This window comes from Triticum aestivum, chromosome 1B, assembly GCF_018294505.1.
Source record: "Triticum aestivum cultivar Chinese Spring chromosome 1B, IWGSC CS RefSeq v2.1, whole genome shotgun sequence".
Classification (NCBI taxonomy): domain Eukaryota; kingdom Viridiplantae; phylum Streptophyta; class Magnoliopsida; order Poales; family Poaceae; genus Triticum; species Triticum aestivum.
In genome coordinates, this window is record NC_057795.1 from 155,056,882 (window position 1) to 155,073,138 (window position 16,257).

Genomic DNA, 16,257 nt, shown 5'->3' on the forward strand with positions numbered 1-16,257 from the left:
GAATAAAGGTGACTCATCGTAAGTGATTGATGCAGGATACAGAAGAGAGATAGTTTCATGTAAGAACAAGGTTCACACATAGATGTAGTGTGTACCAAAAATAGGAAGGCATGTCATATTCATAGGTATAATGTGTAAACTAAGCAGATGCAATTTACCCTAATTAGAAGCATTACAAGCTAGACACCATATGCAACATGCAACCACATATCACACTGCGAAGTTAGAGCAAGCACCTGTGATGGTGGTGTAGTGGAAGTGCGGTCTTCAAGTACAGAGTTACGTTCAATATCTTCATTTAGGCTTGATGTTTCTTGAGAATCATGTGGAGAGGATGAAATTCCATTCTTTATAAGAGTAGCGCGTCTCATATTAACCCACGGGCGTGACTGTCTCATCATAAGCGATAGATGCAGGATACAAAAGAACAGTAGTTTGATGTAAGAACATGGTGTGATAGGCAAATGTAGTATGTACCAAAAACAGGAAGGCGTGTCATACTCACATGTATAATGTGTAAGCTAAAGAGATGCAATTTAACAAATTAGGAGCAATACAAGCTAGGCACCATATGCAACATGCAACCAGATATCACACTGCCATGTTAGAGCAAGCACCTTGGGTTGTGGAGTAGGGGAGATGAGATTTGGAACTAGCACTGCAGTATGAGTAGCAGGAGAATCTGCAGAGATCATCTATTTTGGTTGCTCCAGAGGACCACCATCATTCCGTGCCTTCGTCCTTTCAGATTTTGCCTTGTCAAGTAAACACACAAGAAAAAGGAATGAAATTCGCACTTCCAAATTCGTTGATGCATGATACTGACGAACACAACTTTTATGTATGGCAACCACATTGTAGGAGGATGGAATATGTATGAAAAATGCTAAGCAGAAGGCATTTCAACAAATTGGAAGCAATGCAATCTAGACACCATATGAAAGATCCAACCAAAATCACTCTACCAAGTTAGATGTGTCTCATTATAAGTGGCACTTCAACAAATTAGAGGCAATACATGTTTGAAATGATATGCAAGATGCAACCAATATTACACTGTCAACTTGAAGGTGTATCGTCAGAAGTGATTGATGAGGGATACACAAGAAAAGTAGTTTGATGTAAGAACATGGTTAATAGAAAGACGTAGTATGTACCAAAAACAGGAAGGCATGTCATATTCACAGGTATAATGTGTTAACTAAGCAGATGCAATTTACCCTAATTAGAAGCATTACAAGGTAGACACCATATGCAACATGCAACCACATATCACACTGCCAAGTAAGAGCAAGCACCTGCGATGGTGGTGTGGGGGAATTGCGGTCATCAACTAGAGAGCTACGTTGACTATCTTCATTTAGCCTTGTTATTTCTTGAGAATCATGTGGGGAGGATGACACTACACTCTTTAAACGAGTAGGCGTCTCACAGTAACCCATGGGGGTGACTGTCTCATCATAAGTGATTGACGAGGGATACAAAAGAGCATTAGTTTGATGTATGAACATGGTTAATAGACATATGTAGTATGTATCAAAAACAGGAAGGAATGCCATTATCAAAGGTATAATGTGTAAAGTAAGAAGATGCAATTTAACCAAATTGGAAGCAATACAAGCTGGACACCATATGCAACATGCAACCACATTTGACAGTGCGAAGTTAAAGCAAGCACCTGGGATGGTTGTGTGTGGCAATTGAGATCATCAACTGCAGAGCTACGTTTACTGTCTCCAACTGCAGACACTGCACCCTTTAGAGCGCTGAAACGCTTAGTGCTTATCTTCGAATTACACTGGAGCGACTTCTATCTTTTCTTTTCTGCATTGATCAACACTGCGTTAGAGTCTGAAATACCTATGCATAAAAAAACAATAGTGTGAGTATGGGTGAGGTGTGTGCACAATTAGTACAGTGTAAAGGTCGCAGATAGCAGGTCGGTGAGAAATAAATGATAGGAGACATATATGGCACACTAAATGGCACACTAAATTACTACAGGATTCTATGGAAATAACAGTCGACTGAAAACAAATAGGCCAGTCCATTTTTTCTGCACCGTCTGATGTAAAAAGAACGGGCAGATCGCCTTCATCTACCTCCAGCTAGTCAGTGTTGACGATCTTCCTCGAAACGCTAGCGACCACCGGCCCAGTCCCCTGCCTGCGCCCTCCTCTCGACCTCACCGCACCGCCATGCTTGGCACCACCCCCCGGCCATCCATTCAAGCCCCGCCAACCTCCAGATCGGGTGCAAGCAGCTCCTGCACCCCACACCCCTATGATAGACATCGATGCGCCGCTTCCCCGGCGAACAGGGGACTAGGTGCTCCGCGCACCTAAGTGGGTGTTGCTTCTTTTAATTGCGGTTCGACTAACCCTGAATTGAAATCCAGGCGGGCTACTGACCTCTAGCAAAGGTGAAATAGTAAAGGGAGGAAACCTTGTGCATTTAGTATCACGAAGAAGATGTAGTAAGAAGCGCTCAACGAGTTTCTTTCATGGGATGAATACCGTGTGAGTAGAGACGTAAGATTTGCATGAATAAGGGAAGAGGAGTACCTCTTTATGCTGGCAGTGCTATGTTCTCCTTCTGGTTTTCCAACGATCTTCTTGTGGTTCGCTGGAAACGAGAAGTTGTGGAGGACGGTGGAGCCTTGGACGAACCCATGGACAAGTTGTTGAGTGTGGTGTGGTGGCCATCTGTCGGCAGCAGGGAACCAGATCCGAGGCGGCGAACGACGGTGTAGCGGGAACAGCTCCGGTGTGGTGGACGGTTGCGACAGTGGAGCGGCAGCAGTGAGGCGCAGGACGGCGTGGTCAGAGTGGTTCTGGTACGGCGCACGTTGGCGTCAGCATCGTGGAGGCAGCTCTACCTCGGCTTCAGCTGCTAAGTCCTTGAGGGTGCTGCAGTTGCGGTTGCGGTTGCGTTAGACGACGGCGTCGGGGTACCGGCTCCGGCGTGATGGAGGAGGGCGGCGGTGGATTGGGTGCTATGGGGTGGAGGACGAAGGAGGATGGGGTTTCGTGGCTGGTGGAGAGGGCATTTTGGCGCCCACGGAGTATGAATGGGGAAACTGAGGGAGGCGGGGAACTAAGGGGGAACAATGTTTCGGTTTGAGACGCGCTTGTTTGAAATTTGGGGAAAGTTACAAACTTTGCCACCATCTAAAATTTCGGACATATTGCGGGTTGGGGTAGGACAGTAATCTCAGGTGTCCCAAATGTGGGCGGGATAGATTTCGGCCGAGCGCATGGGTGTTTAGGCGCCCACGGCGTATGAATGCTTCTCGGAGGCGGTTGAGACTGGCGTCTTGGTGAAGTTACAAACCTACCCCGGTTTAGACCTTTGGACTTCGGGCTGATAGGCTACACAGGCCAGAGTCAGGACAGTAATTTCCTACCACCAAACATTAGTCTCGCGCGGTTTCGGGTGACCAGAGGCCTATTTGGTGCTTCATTCAATATTTGGGAGCAGAAGCATTAACGTTTTCAGTTCTCTTGAATTGAACTTTTAGGATTTGTCAAACTTCACAAATCTTTACTCTTGAAAATCCTAAAGCTACGATTATTTTGGAATGGAGGGGGTACATTTGAATATACATTGTACATGAGTATATATTAAAAAATATGCAACTTACCTCAGTTCATGCATGGTTACAGATATAATCTCCTTGGTTGCAAAAAAAGTTAGACATGTGTATGAATATATATAGCATGTTCAAACGCACAACAAAGATTGATGCACCCTTTTACATCTGACTCACAAATGCCATTATCTCGGGTTCAAACAGATGAATGCACTTCCTATGAATTTGAATCTTCGAAACCCCCTTTATGTTTAATTCGACATGTATTCTGTTTCGCAGCTAGCAATTTGAAATGTATCCATGCAAGTGGCAAATGTATAAAGTGCTTCACACTAACAACATGGAGTGCACTAATAAATGTTTATATATGAATTGCAAAAGCATCCATTGCCTGTATTTCAAACCTCTCTCACTCTATGGATCGATAATATGAAATAAACACATGCACATGCTTGAATTCAATAGAGTATGGGTGTCTGATAGACCGATTTTCGTCCATACGCAATTTGCAAAATTCATGATCTCATCCAAAAATAATATGCCATTTATATTATAATTTAATGCGTAGAACCGCCTTTTACACATAGATGCACTATGCCTCGGCCAGTTCTCACAAACGCGGTATATATATCTCTATCTAACGCATAAGTGAACACACTTTATATGCATCGGCATTTCTCTTTCACACATGCTCACAATCTCTCTCGGGGTGTCGGGGTGTCTCACGAACATGCTCTCTCTGTATCTCTCTCTCTTTCTGACTATTATGTACCACTCTTTTTGCTAATCTCAGTTGGAAAACTCTATTTCTCTCACATGCATATATACACACGCACGGTCTCTACTAGCCCTCTATATGCACATATATGTGGCTATGTGTCTCCCACACACACATTATCTTTACGCCTCTCTCGCACACATTGCCCCCCCCCCCCCAAGACACACCTCTCTCTTAGTAGTTGGCAGATATGATTCCATCATATCATTCAGTAGGATATCCCTGACTATTAGGCCGGATGGTAATACGAGGCAAAGTTTTTACCCTAGTTCGGACCCTTGCAGTTGAGGAAAAAGCCTACTCCTGGTACTCTATATTAGTGATAGGGGTGTGTACAAAGTAGACGTGAATACCAGGCATTGTGCGTGTGTGTATACTATCGACGAACTATCCCCCAAGCTTCTAGAACATACTGGGGGCCTAGGATTACAAATCATATATAGTCGGCTTATCACCAGTGGGGATAGAGTCCTCCGCGACTCTGGTAGCTTCGTGTTGTACGCCGAGTCCTCCACATGGGTCTTTGTATAACGCGTCTCGGTCCAACCTATATGTGGCGCGGGATGGAACTGACCCATGAGTCCTCATGTTGACCCACCACAACTAGAAATGATGTGCCCACCACACCACACACGCAATCGGCCACTAAGAAACTAAGCATATACAATAGTGCAATGTTATACATGAAAGTTAATTGCATGATGCATCCAAAAATATTTGTTCTGCATTATGAATTTTTATATATTCTCCGAAAATATTAGTCATGGGAAAGAGAAACGAAGGGCATATCTCTCCTTGTCTCCATCGGACACCCCCTCTTTCTACACCACTTTCACGTACGCACACAAACTATCTCTCGGCCCTCTAAAAGTATGCATGCCCACGACACATTCATGCTTGACGGTCAATGTATTTCAAGCTAAAGCACTATACGGTCACTGGACTTCAGAATATGCTCATTACGGTCACCGTATACATTCTCGTGGTGATCATACGGTATCTAGCTCACGATACGTCTCCGTATTTTCTTGATGACACTGACGGACTTTGCATTTGATGCGTGCTCCGTATTTTGTTGACGACACTTACGGTCATTGTATTTGAAGCGAAAGCACAATATGGTCACTGGACTGCAGAATAAGCTCATCACGGTCACCACATACATTTTGTCATGCTAACCAACATGTGTTTGGATGGTTAGGAGGACAGTGGTTTCTCGAGCCCACCAGGGTTAAAGTCCCGGTGCTCGCATTTACCCTGTGTTAATTTCAGTATTTTCCGGCGATGTGTGTTCAGTGGGAGGAGACGTTCCACTCGACTACGAGGCACCTATGGTGACTTCGTAAAATCTCAAGATCATATGCTGGCTCACTCTCTCGAAGGTGCTCATAGGGGTAGGGTCTACGTGTGTGCGCTTATAGCGGTGAGTGCTTGTGCGTATGTATGAGCCCTTGCGTCTGTACCATGTTAAAAAATACATGTCATGATTATACGGTCACTGGCTCACTCGTACAAACTCCGTAATTTGTTGATGACACAATCAATTGACCAGTCAAACGTTCCACGTGGTGCAACTAGTGTTGCACCATCAGGGCGCGTAACCGTGGGGCCCACCTGTCAGCTCGTATATGAAAGAAAGAAATGATAGTTTGAGTCTGCAATGTGTTACTAAAATACATTTTAGGGTGATCATACGGTCACTGGCTCACCATACAGCTCCGTAATTTGTTGATGACACGATCAATTGACCAGTCAAACGGTCCACATTCAGCAGCGCACATTACCATAGGACCCACCCATCAACATGTATATGAAGGATAGAATGGTAATAAATTAGTGGCCGGTGGGTATTCGAAGTCGTGAGACCTCTGGTTGGCAGTCGCCGGCGGTGGGGGCGTTGATTGAGCGGTGGAGTGGGGATCGCCGGAGAAAAAGCTCGGCGTGGGGGAGGGGGGCTAGAGGGATGGCCGGTGCGGCGGCAGACCGGCGGTGGGGAGTGGTTTCGGGGCGGGCGGGGCAACGTGGCGGCGCGGGCCGGCCGCGGGTGGCAGGGGCCGGCGGTTCGGCCGGTGGTGGCTGGTGGCTCAGGGGGGTGGAGTTTGATGATAAACTGTAGGCCCTTGATTTCGTATCCAACGGCTGGAAAATCTAATGACCAGAGATGAAAAAGTCAGTCAACTAACATGTAGCCTCACCCCGCACGTACACATGCACTCACGCAAGACACGCACGCATGCAGGCATGCAACACTTACACGTACACATAACGAACACACGCACGCATGCAAGCGTGCAACACTGACACGTACACATGCACTCACAAACACACGGATGTACGCACCCATGCATGCAACACTGAAACGTACCCTTGCACGCACGCAACACTCGCACGCCTGCATGCACACATCACACGGCGCAAGACACACGCTCAACCTATACATGCATGTACTCTTTGTTAAGGACATGGACCGTTATGGGTATTAATCAATCTTATCTGTGATAAGCAGAACATTCATGTTTGTAGTGGTCTTTATGAATCACAATGTATCGAACGGGCTAGTAGTAGGATTCTCTACATGAAAAAGATGACGTCACACTCAATGAACAATCATCGGTTTAGGAAATGCCCGCTTCTGACCGCCCTGGCGCACCAAAGGTTCCTCTGTTGTGCGTTGCCTGCGTTGGGTCACTGACATGTAGGCCATGTACCCAAAGAGCCCACACATCAGTGGAAGAACGGTGTGGTGTCCTACGTCAGAGTCGAGGGCGCCAATCGCTGCACGCCCGGCTGGACACGCCTCCTTGCTGCATTCAAACACCTCCAGGAAACTCGCCCGTGTGGAAGCCGAGAAACCCACTTTGGACACACGTCCGTTCATGACCGGGCCGGCATTAAACGCAACGCCGGCTGAGCTCCTCCTGTCTGCCGTCTATTTAATCTCCTATTTAAACGAGGCCAAACTTCGACCAAGAATCGCACACTCCGCCGCTCCCCTATCTCCTCCTTCACCATTTTGTCCACTCTTACAATGTCTTACGAAGAGTAGTTATTCCGTATCCAAGCCGGCTGGGTAGCCCGCCGGATACGAGCTATGCAGCTCACTGATCCACCTCCCTCCCCTCACCTGACAGAGCTAGTTGCCGCCCCAAGCTAGCACGCGGTTCAGCAACTCGCCGCTCCAGGCCAGCTCGACGAGGAGCGGCGCACGGGCGTCATTGCTGCCATCCATGTCGCCGCCTCGTACCGCGTCTCCCGTTTCTGTGGCCGAGACTCCCATGCCGGCGGCCGCGCCATGCAAGCAGCGATAGAAGCCGGGTGCACGGAGAGCGACGAGTCGGTGGCCAGCGCCTATGCGTCCGCCACCATCATCCAGGAGAAGTAGAACATGGGAGGCCGCTGCCGTTTGGGTCCCATGAAGGCCACCGCGGAGGCAGCGCCGGCATACACAACAAGTGTCTTGCCGGATCCTTTTGTTGCGAGGACCTTCGTCGACCCCGCATGGGCTCCACGGAACCGGGGAAGCCCCCTTCCACCATCATCTTCAGCATCAGCCAATGATATCAGTTGGGTAGTGGGGAAGTGAGCTGTCCTTTGCGCTAAAGCATATACCTCCGGGGCTCCCGGCAGTCCGGTGATCGTGCTGCCGGACATGAGGAACACAAATCGATCGGCGGGTGACCATTTAGGCCAGGTATTATATACCTGTGATGTCCAGAACTAGCACCGCGTAGTTCATTTGAATGTAATGAAATCCGTCACGTTTGTATGAAAATCTAGTATTTTATATGATTTCCATCGTTGTTTATATGAAATATCGCCTTGTTTGCGTGAATTTCGTCCGGTTGGTTGAGTTGTTGTCATAATGTGTGCGCCTACGGTTGGATGGCGTAATTTGCGGGACGACAGTCGGTCTGCGGGCGGCTCGGGCGGCGTGGTGGGACAAAAAAAACACAGCTCGTGCGAGCTCTTCTCCAACGTGCGCGTTGGATGATGCATGAGCACCAGAGCCATTCCTCGTTCATCGGTGGCAAAGGCACCAGTGGACAAAAGGGTCGCCAATATTTTGGCTACCTCGGGCAAGATCCAAACAGCCCCTCCCAACAGATTCAAATCCCTCGTTCGTCGTGGAATTTTGCCATGTGTTGTTTTCATGGACTAGCAAGATGCCCATGCATTGCACGGAACATCAAGATGCATTTTTTTACAAAACACCTGTTGTGATTGACCCATGCAGGAGTAATCCCATTTTGTAAAAACTAATGATATTCTCGAGAATTTTATCGGATAAATGGTATCTCGAGAATTTTATCAGACTCCATTTTTGTATACAAGGCCACAAACTCATATTACAGGTACCAAGGCAAAAATTAATGTCTTCTAAGTCAATGTTGCAAGCCACCTTGTTTCCTTGTTTGCCGTGTAAATTAATGTGTATTCTTCTCTTTCATGCACATCAAGCCAATGCTCACACTCCCGCATGCATGCAAGGGATAATTAATGTCCTCCTTTGCTAGTACTACGAGGCAAACACCATTAATATTGCATCGATTAGTGTTAGTGGCCTCGTAGATCTGCAAATTGTAATTTTGATAGTGGCCTTGTATATAAAAATGGAGGGAGAAAGATAAGAGATAAGGTGAGGAGGAGTGGGGCGTGGTGGTGACTGGTGGTCGGACTGGGCGGAGACATGGGGATGGACGGCACATTATGTCTAGGTTTGTATCTCTCTCTCACACACACACACATAGGTGGGGGACATGCACGAAGAGAAGAGGTGCACACATGGCGCACGTACTCCCGTCTGTTTCCCAACCACACCAGCGCGGGTACACGGTGGAGCTCATTTCTATACGAAAAGGCAGCCCACGTGGTAATTTGACATGTGTACTGGTTGTCCACTTGGTGGAGGGAGGATCATCTACCACGGGTGAACAAACAAATTGCGACTTAACGCGTTACATTAAAAAAGAGGCAAACCATGTGGGGCCTACCTTAGAGGCAAGGCTCTATACACTGGAGTACTTTTGATGTGTCCCGTCAACTCGCAGAACAAGGAGAAGCTTGCTTAGTACGTCGTCTCCCCGGCCCACGGGCGCGGTGGCTCGCAGGATGAGGTGAAGCTTGCTTACTAGTAGTAGTACTACTATACGCCTTACGCCCGCTCCCTCGCCCATGCGCGCGGTGGCTCGCGGGACAAGGAGAAATTTTTACTACTCCCTCCATTTACTCCTCGTCCCTACTACCTAGGTTAGAGAGATTATCATATTGTTTGGAATATATATGTCCTTTAGTACTCCCTCCATTTACTTATACAAGGCCACTATAAAAAAATACATTTTGCATCTATACAAGGCCACAAATAGTAATCGAGACAAAAGTTACTACTCCCTCCTTTCGAGTTTATGGCTCAATTTCAAAATCTCTCCAACCAAGGTAGACGGTGAGTGGTCGAATTAATTTCGTAGTGTGCACAAGTAATTAGTACGCTCATTTTTCTCAAGAAGTTATGTTTACCAAGGCATTAATTAGAACAAATGCATGAATGACCACTAAATTTCCATGAACTTCTACATGCATTGGTGAGTTTTCTCTTGACACTGCTTGCATCGGGTGATCTAACGCACCTCGAAATCCAACATGTGATGGTACTACTACTAGTAGTAGAATTGAGACTTATCAAACGGAAAAACGAAGCAGCAAAAACCCAAGCCGTGTCTTGTACTCCTCCGTCGATGCTCCCTTTCATGAATTCTGTACTTCCTGTCGCCTACATGTGGGACATATAGCAACTGGGTCGACGTGTCAAGCACCAAATAACAGTGCAGAACAGTAGGGGGGACGCACCCCAGTCATACCGCCCCAGTAGTAGTAATGAGCAATGAGACGTCAAATCACAATGGCGCACCTTCCCAGACGGACGAAGCAACCATTATTTCACACTTCGGTTCACCATCATCTCAAACCACGTAGTATTGCTTCTGCCTCAAGAGGGACACGCGCATCACCTTGGTACATCATGACACGTGGGACCGCATGACAGGCCATGCTCCCCCGCTGATCGATCGGTAAAATCACCTCATTTTTACTATACTTCCTCCGTATCGGTTTACATGGCATGCACGTCGTTCTAGGTTGAGAATTTAACTGGCTATATATGTGATGAACAGTACTATACCCTTTTAAAAAATGTATACTTTTGTAGAGTTGTAGAATCGATGGATTGCGGCTTGGAGCAAAACTTGAAATTAAAAAAAGATGGTACATATAGAGAGCGCTCGTCGCCAAATTATGCATATAGTACTATTAAAAAAGCTAGTACGTGCTTAAATGGGGTGCTAAATTATATTAAAGAAATACTAGTATGTACGTAACATAGTTCTGCTGGGGGCTCAGCACAACACACCCCTCAAATTAAACTAAGCACACCTGAAATTAAACTATGCAACTAATCCGGTAGACACTACATTAGAACCACCATGAGCAACAACACTGCCACCTTACTCGGAGTCCTCGTCCACGCCCTCGACTTCGTCCTTGTCCCTCCTCCTCTTGGCCGATACTTCTTTGCTTGAACCGCACACTTGGCTCTTGCTCTTCATCCAACCCTTGTAGATATTGAAACAAAGGTAGCCATTCATTGCAGCATAGTGGATGTGGTCTATATCTAGTACATTCCGCTGCCATGCATGATGATGAAACGTGTAATGAGGTTTCTCTAGTTTACCGTACTAAGGATGAACCATGGTTCCTGCCAGGGTCAGCATTGAAGGCTGACCACTGGAGGGCAGCAGCCAATTCTTCTGGAGGTCGAAGGGGTTGCCTACAACGAGGCCTATCTGACCCAGGACTCTTTTGTCGTTCGTAAAGTCTATAGTAACGAATTTGACTAGGTCGCTCTTGAGGAAGTTCTTAAAGTCGTGTCATTCAATGTCAGCATGGCATATGTGGTAGACCAAGCATAAGTCATGCACGCAAACCTGGATCACGGCGGGCTTCTTCCTATCTTCCTCCTTTAGATCCTTCTCTCGTCCTAGGACTGCGGTGTACTCAACATCTAGCCCAACGACCCACTCATCATCTGAGTTTTCGAACATGCGTCTGAAGCGAGCAAGGCATCCTTTCACCGTCGCGGAAGAACGGGTGTAGATGACGACGAACTCATCGCCAGTGATGGTTTTAACCTTGTACTCACCGCCGATCATGGAGATTTGGGACACCATGGATTTGGGAGGAGGGTTAGGATTAGTGGAACTGCTATAATGTGAAAGGACGGGACGACTAGGAGCGAACCACCGTAATATTAAAGGACGTGCGGGGACGAGTAGGAGTGAACTGCCAGCGTGCGAACGGCAGGGTAGTGGCTTTCCATTCTCCCATGATACGGGCTTTCGAGAGCCCTTGGATCTGAGATCGAATGGTTGCATGGCGTGATTCTAGACCTATGGGTGAATATCCTATCCTGGAGGGTTATTTTGCAAATTTTCAGCAACTTAGCATGCGACGGTTCGATCTCAGATCCAAGGGCTGCCAGCAGCCCGTATCATGGTCGTGCCTACCACGACCGTCGCGTCACTCGCGCGGTCGCGCCCTTGGAGATTTAACATGGTGCGTTAGCCTATCTGATGTTGGCATGTCATCTCTTAGTCACTCATACTATAACAAGGTTAGCTATAAGGTTGGCTATAAGTGTATTTTTTTACTTCTCTCTATCTCTTTCTTCATATTATTTATTGCATTTGCCAAGGAGTGACCTCTTCCAATGAAATGGTGCTTAGATGAGGTGCTAAGGGCATTAAATGGCATAGCAATCAAGTCCCCAATGCATAGGTGCTTAGTTTTTTTTGCTAAGTTTGCTTCATTTAATTAGCTATAAACTCAAAATTGTCTTTTCACCTAGGTACACATGCTTAGCACCATTTCTTCCTTGGGTCACCAAACTAGTCTCTCTCTTCTTAATTAACTTGCCACATCAGACTTTATGCCTATGTGGCAAGCTTAGCACCTGTAGGAGCAAGTAAGTACAATAGTGCACTTTACATGGCATTTTTGCATATATGGAGGAAAGAGGCAAGGAAAAAGTGGAGAAGTGGGCGCTCATGCAAGAGCCAGCCTCTACATGGTGGAGCATTGGGAGAGGCACATGTATGGAGGTGGTCAGGAATCGGGAGACTCACGCCAGTCGTAGCGCCGCAGTTAAAATGATGATGGCAAGTCAAATCATAGGGCTGACCTGTCCAGCAGTAACTCATTGTCAAATCACATAGCCCTACGTTTGCAGCAGCCTACTCCATCATCTTCTCGCGTCTCTGTCGAACCGACTAGGCGGAACTGCCCCGCCTACCGCGCAAGAAAAGCCCCGCCCTCGACTTTTAAATACTATATGTTTAGAAACTACATCCGCTTAAGAATCCAATGATATACTTTTTGTGACATAGTAACTCATATTTAGTTAGTCAAATGGATGACCTAGAACTATGTGCACGCCCTATAAACCGAGACGCCTAAAAAACGAGACGGAGAGGGTAGTTCAGTACGTATCTTTTTAGATCAATATAGTCGGGATTCACCAAGGAGCAAAACCAAGTGGTAGGCTACTCCTATCATGTTGGCGTAGCAACTCAAGCAGGGTCAGTCCGCACACGAAATGGCGACACACTTAACAGGACCCCTTTGGCCGACATGTGGCTCATCCACCATCTTGTTCCACGTGCGATGCACCAAATTACAGTTCGGAGGAGCGGTTGGAATTGGAGGACCCCGGTCGTAGCGCCGCAGTAGTGGAAAATGAGCGAAGAGGGGTCAAATCACAAAGCCCCACCTTTCTCGCATTAAGCTAGACAGAAGAAGCAACCATCATTTCACTCTAGGGCGCAAGAGAATAAAGAAAAGAGAAAACAATGATGCTTGCGGCAGCTACCTAGGGCACCCTAGGGTAGGGGTCTCCACTATAGATCCTTTTTTTTAAAGCGCCTCCACTACAAATCTGCTTCTCCCTCGTCCTCTTGAAGAAAACCAATGATGAGTGCGGCAGTAGAGTTTGTAGGAGTACTACGGCGTGCGGGGCCATGTTGTAGTAAATGAGAGAGGGATTGAGTTCGAGTCGACGCCTAAAATATGTGTGGGCCGCTTTGTTCTACGGGAACGAGGCTGCATTTTGGGTTCGGGGACCAGTGGAGATATAGTACGTACAAAAAAATTGTGGACGTAAGTTCGATCGAAAGGCAATGATGCATGGGCCTTGCATATTGATATACCCGGGACCGCGTGAAATTTGCTACTCTACTCAAAACTAGTAAGGTACACATGCATTGAACACACGAGATTTCGAAACCAAATTATGAATAAATACACACTATATCATGTAAAGCTTTGAGTCATATATGCATGATGTAGATGTTCGTTTAGTTCTTATAGTTCATCTCATTCAAAATCAATTAGTTTTATAAAAACATTGAGATTCATGGGGTTGTGCATTGTAAAGCATAAAGTAAAAAAAACAAATAATGGCAATTCATTTAGAAAAAAACAATTATGATACGGAAGATTCTAGAACAAAGGAGAGGTGCTTGTGTTTTGAGGTTTGTGCATTATGCCTAAGTTCAACCATGGAGTCTTCTAATTTGTACATGTGGCAGATCTGGTGGAATGTTGATGATATGCAACGGCCAGTAGTGCTCGGATTTGCCATCTCTGCACTGTCGGATTAGCTTCATCCAGCGACCATCTTTCAAAGTTATTCGCACAATATATAGTTCTTGTGCCATAGTTGCATGTCTTGCAAAAAAGCTACAAGTGGGTTGTACTAGCTATTTAGGAATATAAGACGTATGCATGGAAGTTGTAGGGAAAGAGATGAAATGGAGTATTGTCACGACCGGTTTTTCCGGGTATAAAAATACAGAAAGAGACCGTCGTGCTCATCAGCCCCAGGATTACTGTTAGCTGATGAGGCTCCAACTTGATACAGAAATTCCAAGCAAATACAAAATATGTAGTACAAGACCATTCTGGTCTGTGAGTACAACAAATGGTTTTCTAGTGGTCGATGGCGGAAGCGGGCTGTGAATCATCAGTGTCTATGGGACTCCATTTCCCACGGGAACAGCTGACCAGGTTAACTCCTATCTTTTCGGGGTTGCTATCACCACAACGTGGTTTCCGGGGTTGTCCTCACGGTAGCTCCTCTTTGCGCAAGGAATCTGGCCAAGACAATAGCCAGGGACAAGCCAGTGAGTACTTTGAATGTACTCGCAAACATTATGAACACAGGAATAATATAATGACGTGCTAAAAACATTTTATACTCATGACGGCAGTCACAAAATATAAATATAACTCGGATGTGTGTAAGCATGTTAATTATGAATATGCAATAACTTAGCAATATTAAAATTATGAAATGAACGACAAATAAATGCCACAGTCGGGCGTCTGAGCGACACCACATAAAGGTCTTTAAAAGAAATGCCATAGTCGGGCGTCTGAGCGACACCGCATACAGGGCTTTAAAAGAAATGCCACAGTCGGGCGTCTGAGCGACACCACATAAAGGGCTTTAAAAGAAATGCCACAGTCGGGCGTCTGAGCGACACCACATATAGGGCTTTAAAAGAAATGCCACAGTCGGGCGTCTGAGCGACACCACATATAGGGCTTTAAAAGAAATGCCACAGTCGGGCGTCTGAGCGACACCACATACAGGGCTTGAAAAGAAATGCCACAGTCACGCGTCTGAGCGACACCACATACAGGGCTTTAAAAGAAATGCCACAGTCGGGCGTCTAAGCGACACCACATACAGGGCTTTAAAAGAAATTCCACAGTCGGGCGTCTGAGCGACACCACATACAGGGCTTTAAAAGAAATGCCACAGTCGGGCGTCTGAGCGACACCACATACAGGGCTTTAAAAGAAATGCCACAGTCGGGCGTCTGAGCGGCACCACATACAGGGCTTGAAAAGAAATGCCACAGTCGGGCGTCTGAGCGACACCACATACAGGGCTTTAAAAGAAATGCCACAGTCGGGCGTCTGAGCGACACCACATATAGGGCTTTAAAAGAAATGCCACAGTCGGGCGTCTGAGCGACACCACATACAGGGCTTTAAAAAAACAATCATAGTGAATATCCCGGAGGTAGAACCATCCCAGAGATACTCGATGATAACAGTAATATCACGGGTTAGTCAGCAATAATATTAATCATAATATTCACAAGTCACAGGTAGTAATTCCCGTTTTGGTTTAACAGTTTCACCTCCGAAGACCGACACTAAGACCGACACTTGACCCATCCCAGACTGTAATCCTTAACCATGGACACGGCTATTCGAATAGGTTTAATCTCTGCAGAGGGTGTACTCTTTACCCACGAGTAACGGATTCCATTAGTCCATCGGGACTAATTCCGTCTACGGTCTTTTTGTTGAAAACACACCTAACTTGCACACACCAGCTTAACTCACACGTGTCTGGAATCACCCACGACACCTGTCAAGCAAACTCTAAGTGGGGAGGCTACAACCTCGCGTAGCATGGGATCAAATTTATATCGCGCGCTCTAAGGGGTGGCCTCCCCTCTCGGTCCCAACCGGAAACACCCATGCCCCCGGACCCGGTGGCCTGCCTACCAGCTACAACCGGTATCTTCCACCCTGGCCTCTCTGTACGGTGTGTGCTAGAAAGAGGTTGACAACTTACTGAACCGTACTCTACTTGTTGTAGAGACGAGTGGTAGTACGAAACAAGTATGGGGGTTACTGGAACAAGACTCGATCTACGGTCGACTCAGGAGGTTTATAGTTTCCTGTATAACAAAAATATTTCAACCAGTACAATCAACACTCATTATATCTTACCATGCCATACCGGACATACCCGTCCCGG